This window comes from Chelonia mydas, chromosome 3 (assembly GCF_015237465.2).
Source record: "Chelonia mydas isolate rCheMyd1 chromosome 3, rCheMyd1.pri.v2, whole genome shotgun sequence".
Lineage (NCBI taxonomy): Eukaryota > Metazoa > Chordata > Testudines > Cheloniidae > Chelonia > Chelonia mydas.
Genome location: NC_057851.1, coordinates 157,682,308 through 157,689,543, shown reverse-complemented (window position 1 = coordinate 157,689,543; position 7,236 = coordinate 157,682,308). Strand labels below are relative to the sequence as shown.

At 43.4% G+C, this 7,236-nt stretch overlaps 1 long non-coding RNA gene across 1 annotated transcript in view; it reads right to left on the bottom strand.

Moving 5' to 3' along the window:
• Nucleotides 1-393: 393 nt before the first annotated feature.
• The window catches only part of LOC122465185, a 42,313-nt gene continuing 35,470 nt past the window's right edge, over nucleotides 394-7,236 (bottom strand). Inside the window, exons 2-3 of the long non-coding RNA XR_006289833.1 lie at nucleotides 1,776-1,863; nucleotides 394-1,278 (exon numbers count right to left, since the gene is read on the bottom strand). This is a non-coding gene — a long non-coding RNA (uncharacterized LOC122465185). The remainder of the gene's footprint in view (nucleotides 1,279-1,775; nucleotides 1,864-7,236) is intronic.

The following is a 7,236-nucleotide window of genomic DNA, read 5'->3' as shown; positions in this document are numbered from 1 at the left end:
ATTCCCTTTGGAGACCTTGGCTACAAATAGGCACTCAGTGGGACAAATTATCTGCTGGTGTAAATGGGCACAACTCAACTGGCTTCAATGAAAGATTTGCCCATTCTGGTATGGAACCAGAAAGTGTCAGTTTAGTCACCGTAAACGACAGCTGCTGACTTCTACCCCAGAGGTGGTATCATCTCAGTAGTGGGGGACGTGATTCCTCTGCGTGAACATCTGTCTGCACATATTAAGTGATTACGCAAGTGACTAGAGAAACCAAATAGACATAGTCTTAGTTCCAGGTTGAACATAATTGCACTGGATATCATATTGTTACTTCAAAGCAGTTGAGGGATAGAAGTTACATTCTGGGGGTCAAATGCCGTAAAGCATATGGGTAAGTGCTTTACTGAACTGGGGCCTTAAGGTGTCCCTTAGTGTTGGCTATGAGAGAGGTAGAGAGCGAGGTGCGGGCTGGGGATCTATTCTTCTCTCTTGTTCATTGGTGTATATTAGGAATTAATTTACTGAGGGCAATGGAGTTAGTATTGTAAAACTGGTTGCAGAATCTCAGTCAGAATCTGATCTGAGGAGAATCAGGCCCAGAGTTTCCAGAATGTGTAGAGGAACCTTTCAGGGTGAAAGGCCCCATGTAAGTACAGCATATTGTTATTTATATGACTACAGTGGCAGTAGGTGTTCCCAACACTGCAGCTCTCTGGGATAACAGGGCATTACACAGTGGCAGTAAGTTGTACTTTCAAGCACAAAATATCCTCCCTAACCTTGGGCCTCTCTGCCTTCACTCTCCACTGCCTCACTCAATCAGAAGGACCTGAATCCTTGAGAAAGAACTGGCTTGGCTCATTGTTAGCTGAATTCCCTAAAACATATCTGGCTAATAAATCTACCACCCCTAAGATATTTTTCCAAATAAACTTTCCTGGGATGACATAAAAGTCCTGCAGCTTAATGGCAAAATAACTGGAATATTCTAACAGAGAAGAAAAAGAAGAAAATTAACCCAGAAGGATAAATAACTTATTTTAAAGGACATTTCAAATAGAGATTCCTATTGAAGCAAATTAAACTACCATGTTGTTTCAGGGGAAAATAACCCCAGTATCATAAAGCCACAGGAAATAATGTCCACACAAAGAAATTATTCCCATTTTGTTCCATCAGTAATAAAATATCATCACATGAATTATAATCAGTCTGTAACTTTATCCACATGATGCCTCGGCCTTTGTTGTTCTTTCATGGACTCTGGCTGGATAGACTTCACGGTTCCTTTGGGAGAAGAGACAAAAAACATAAGCTTTGTACTTTTTCAGCTGTTAAAAAATATGTCTACACTGGTTTTCCTCCTTCCCCTTAACAGGGCATATCTGATTCCTGTTCTTAACCCCAAAAGAGAGCCCCAGTGATAGCTGCTCTTTCATCTTTTACATGGAAAAATCACTATCTTAATTTTCAAGGATTTCTGCTGTAAGGAGTTCAGTGATTTGATTATGATTTCATAAGAAGGTAACGTTAGCAGTAGAACCCTCCCCGTCCTACAGTGATGTATGTGGTTTTCTAGCAAGTCATATACCATAGGTTTCTTTACCAAGATGTAAACTTAAGATCTTATGTTTCCAAGAACGAGCACTGCAGATTGACATTTAAATCCAGGGGCTCACAAAAGGATTAGAAAAGTACCCCAGATGGAAAATGTTATGGGCACAGGAGAAAATGTGCCAGTGAAATATCAGTGTCATAAAATAACAGGAAATATGGTAACTTACGTGCTGGAAAAAATGGTCAATTTCAGAATTGCCTTGGAGTCAGCAGAGTTGCACCCATTTACTCCGGGGCTAAACTTGACCACAGAGCCTATGAAAAGAGATTAAATATAATCCAGAGTAGTAGATACAAAAGGGAATTCAAGTAATCTGTTCAAAAAGAGCTTTACAAGGTATGTAAAATGGTTTAGACTACACTATGTCAATTAAATTCTATTCTGCAAGATGAGCAGTTAAGGCCTCAATTCAGGAAACCGTCCTGTAACAGGGCAGGCTCCTCTCCTGTCCTGAGATCCCACATAAACGGTCTTGGATGCTTTTTGTGAGTTAGCACCTTTGTGAGTTTTATTTATGTTACCTCCCCCAGACCACCATCACAATCCCATGCAGCATTGCAATCCCATCCCTAGTTCTCAGCCTTTTCTCCAGGGAGAGATCTCACCATCCTGAGCTCTTATTTCCTCTAGCCTGCTAGCCTTCCCCCTTGCACTTCCTTCCAGTGCTTTTTAGTTACACTCTCAGCAAATGGAATAATTCGGGCAGGTCTGTGTGTTCTCCCATCGGCATAGTGCTGTCTACACTGGGGGTTAGGTCGGAATAATTCCATTGCTCTGAGTGTGGATTTTTCACACCCCTGAATGATGTAGTTATACCAATATAAGTCTGTGTAGACCTGGCCTTAGCTCATCAGCTCCCCTCCCCTAGTCCGATTAGGTAATTAAATACTCCACTTCTCCATCAGGCCTTTTCTGGGAGAACAAATTAATGCTTAAGTGATCAGAGTGCTGGGTCAGCTACTGGCTCTCAGCACTCTCTCACACATCTCTATTCAGAAAGAGTGCTTAAGCATGAGCCCCATTAAAATCAATTAGCTTTAAGCATATGCTTAAATCCAAGCACATGCACATGTGCTTTCCTGAATCTCACCCTCAGTCAGTGACTTACTTTACACTTGTATAGTTCCTTCCACCTGATGGTCTGAAAACACGTCACAAATATTAATGAATTACCACCCCTGAGAGATGGGTATTATTATTTCTATCTAACAAAGGACCAAAATTTGGAAACAAAGGGGTAGCAGGGCTGGAATTGCCTTTCCAAGACACAGTTCTTTCCGGGGACTCGTCCAGTCGCAGTGCAGCTACGCACAGCCCATTCCAAAGGACACCGAGCGAAGGTACGATGTAGCTCTAGATGGTCATGCAGTGGTCAGTAGTTGTTGATATTTATGACATCGGTGTCACTATTTTTTATTCTAAGTAGAGTGGGAAGCTGTGATTACTCTCATACCACTGTACAATTATTGCCAGCGAATGATGACATTTAATGCCGAGCAGCATAAATATGGAAATGACTCCTGTCATTGGAAACCTTTTGTCAAGAGAAGGTTATTCCGATTTCCTAACTTTCACAGTAGCTTTAGGGCCTGTTAGAGACTGAGCATTTGTGTAATTTTAGCATCTGCATTTTGACAAATACAATCCTATATTTTTGGCTAACTTCTAGAGTACGTCAAACGGAACAGTGAGAGTCCAGGCAGGAGAAAGCAAAATTATTTCAGAAGAACAAGCAGACCTTTTTAAACAATGCAGCACAAATTGTTTTATTAATATTATTTTTGTATGAACCAGGCATTTCTTATCTAAGGGATGAGAGGAAGAGGGAGATCACTTAGTTAAATCCTCTGACACAGTTTTGTGCTGAATATTGACTTCTAGCAATAAACCATATGATACTAGGCTTCTTGGGTATTATGCTTGCAGAGATTAGCTGTTTTGTACTGTGCTGGCATGTTATCTCACCCCAATTATAGAATTCCAGTGGAACTGGTAAAAGCAATTGGCATGAAAGGAGAAGAAAATAAACTTTTCTATCATTCATAGAATATTATTGCTGAGTTGCATGAGCAGGATGATATCAGACAATTACCAAGAACTGAAAACAAGAAGAAATAATGAATAATTCAGGAAACAAAAGGAGTTCTACTAGTGCTAGAAGACGGAGACTGACTTATTTTTTGTGGTGTGACCTTTCTCTGCTTTGTAATTTTGACGGCAGAGCTTTATAGACGAGATGGCACCAACTAAACCTAAAAAATGACTAACAGCCAAGATAATTCAAAGAATAATGAGGTTACAACAACTGTGAAGACACAAAGAATATGATGTCAGTTATCTCATCATGGAGCTCAACACGAAAGAATCAAGTGCTTTGGCTTTAATGCTCATGGATGGTGGAATCCTAGCTCCCAGTTCTGTTTATCAGGATTTCCTTGCATGTTGGATTATTGAGAGGTTTGGATTTTTCTGTGTGCAAGATCATGTGGAGTAGTTTTTGCTTATATTTATGTTTTGGAATTTGGTTTTTTTGTTTGTCCAGCAACACAGGGAATCACATTCACACCAAGGGAAATACCTGTCCTTTTTCAGAATTTATTTAAATGTATTTATTTTTTAATCTTCAGTTTTCACATAAAGCAACTCGGAGGGCTAGATTATGACTCAGGGGATGTCTACACTGCACGTAGACACCTGTTGCTGGCCCACGTCAACTGGCTCGGGCTTGTGGGCATCAGGGTAAGGGGCTGTTTGATTGTGGTGTCCCTCCCAGGGTCCCAGATCCTAGGCTCCAGGCTGAGCCTGAACATCTACGTTGCATTTAACCCCGCCCTTACCCCAAGTCAGTTGGCACAGTCCAGCTGCAGCTTTGTAATTGAAGCATAGACCTACCCTCTGCCTACATGGCTACACAATGGACGAAGAGAGAGTAGGGATGCCACTTACACACCACTTGTAAGAACACCCAGATCACGGGTCTAGGCATGAAGAGGTAATTGGGTCTTCTACCAGGCATCTGGTCTGGGAAGAGAGGAGCAGGGAACAGAAGGAGACTTAGCAATGCATATGGTTTCATGACAGAGCCAGTCTTGCTGATTTCCCCCCCTGGCTGTTTCCAAAGAGAAACTACCCTGACTGCAGTACCAAACTTATTTCCTTTTCAAATAAGATAGATTTTACTAGGAGACGGAAGAGTAAGAAGAGGCTGATGTGGCTACTCGTGCCTGGCTTGTCCACTCTTCATTACTAATCTGACAAACACTCTCATTTCAACCTTAACTCCAATGCAGTTTCCTCTATAGGATTATAGGGTAAGAGATGGAAAAATGTATCTAGTAGGACTTAAGGAAGTGCAGGAGGGAGGACATATCTACTCTTAGCCTATACCACCTCTAATCCTAGCCAAAAAGCTTAGAAAAAGATAACACATAGAAGAGTTTGGTCTGTTCCTACTATACAAACACTGGAATGTCCGTGAACCTTTTACCCCGTATTATATTACAACCTCCCCCTCAGCAGCTTTATATGTACAGTATCCTATAATTAAGGCTATGATTTAGTCACGGGTATTTTTAGTAAAAGTCATGGACAGGTCACCAGCCCCTGATCTTTTGGTTATTGCCGGTGACCTGTCCCTGACTTTTACTAAAAATACCCGTGACGAAATCTTAGGTGCTGGGGGGTGGGGTGGGGTGGGGCTTCCAGGGATGCTACTGATCATGGGGGTGGGGGGCGGGCACTCTGGGCCCTGCTGCTCTGGGCAGGGGCTAGTGGTTCGGGCCCTGCCGCCACTGCTGGAGTGGGGTATGGCCCGGGGTGCTGCTGCTGCTCCCAGACTGCGCCGGGACCAGCTGCCTGGGGCTACCCGAGCAGCGGCTGGTGTGGCTGGCCCTGAGGCCGCCCCCAGCTGCTTGAGCGGCCCTGGGGTCAGCTGCACCAACCCCTGCAGAAGTCACGGAGGTCCCGGAAGGTCAGGGAATCCGTGACTTCCGCAACCTCTGTGAAAGACTTGCAGCTTTACCTGTGAGGCTCTGCATACTGTCAACCGCCACTAACGCCAGGGGTAACTTAGGACACTCAGCACTTCCCAGGAGCATTCAGTTCCTTGCAGGATTGAGCCCGGGATGCAGACAGTAGAGAACATTATTTGGATACAGAGATAGTATCAGATATCTCCTTCGAGGTATTACATTGCACCAAGTTGTCCCAGTCAGGACAAACAAACAGTTGCAATTCATCTTTGTTTAGAACCAGAGTGAAAGGAGCATTGATGTTTTCCTCTTTGCTCGGTTATATGAACTGACAAACAGAGAATAAAAGTAGCTCAGTCACTAGCTCTCTGTTGGTATCCAAAAAGAAAATAGTTGTGGCTAAAATTTCATAATGATCATACAGTACATCTTTAAAAATCTAGAGGCTGGTCTGTTACTAACCCATTATTCCCCTTATTTAATACCTCACAAACTATTAATAGGCCCTGTCTTGCAAGTACAGCATGTTTGTCTGTTCATTAAAGGATTGGCTTTCAGTAAGATTTAAGGCAAGGATTTCATGTGCCAGATGTGCTTGTGTGCAAATCCCAGTTTGTGCATGTGCCCATAGCTTGCATGCTTGTGTCTGTCTAATACATGCCTTATGTCTCGGGATATGCCTACACAGCTGCTGAGGGGGGGCTTCCCAGCCCATCTAGACAGACAAGAGCCAGCTCTGCTGAAGATAGTGAACTAAAAATAACCACATGGCAGGGGCAGCATGGGCAGTGGCCCAGGCTAGCCACCCAAGTACAAACACACCCAACCTGGAGAGCTAGTCTGAGCTGCTGTCCTTGCAGCTAGAGTCACGCTGCTATTTTTAGTGTGGTAACTTGAGCCCATGTCTGTCTACCTGCCCTGAGAAGCACCCTCCCAGCTGCTGTGTAGACATATCCTGAGAGGTAAGGCACATATTTGCATGCTAATATGAGTACTTATATGTCTGTCTATATATCTATGGGCATATGCACAAACTGGGATTTGTACACATGCACATCCGTGCTCACATCACTCATGCTTGTTAGTGCACAACCCAAGCAAACATGTATGTGCATACTCACAAATGTATTTCTACAAATTATTGAAAATCTGGGCCCCTGCTGCTCCCTGAATCACTATAATGTTCACTATTCTTCAGCCTAATTAACATATTTGTATATATTTTAATGAATGTATGTAGCACCCCCTCTCCCCCCAGTATCGTATCCCTTACCCTGTGGCTGATTTTGATCCAATCATTAAAAGAACTGTGACCTGAGGGAAGTAGTCACTTGGCCAACAAAGAGCTAGCTTGTGGCATTTGCATAGGCCGCTGCATGGGATTTGTTCTGAGCCCCAGGGAAGCACCTGGAGAGATTTGTGCCTCAGGAGAAAGCTGAACCAGTGCCACAGAGCTGTTCCCCACTTGGCAAGAGAACTGTGCAGCAATACAAAAAGCCTGTCTCCATGAGGAGAATCTATTTTTTCCTTTCTCACTCACTCATACGGTGTATCTCTCATCACAGTGAGCGAGAAAGACTGGTTTGGCTTTGGGCTTGCTCTTCAAGTGAAGAAACCTAAGAGCCACTTGGGGAAGCAGCTAGCTGTGCTGGAACT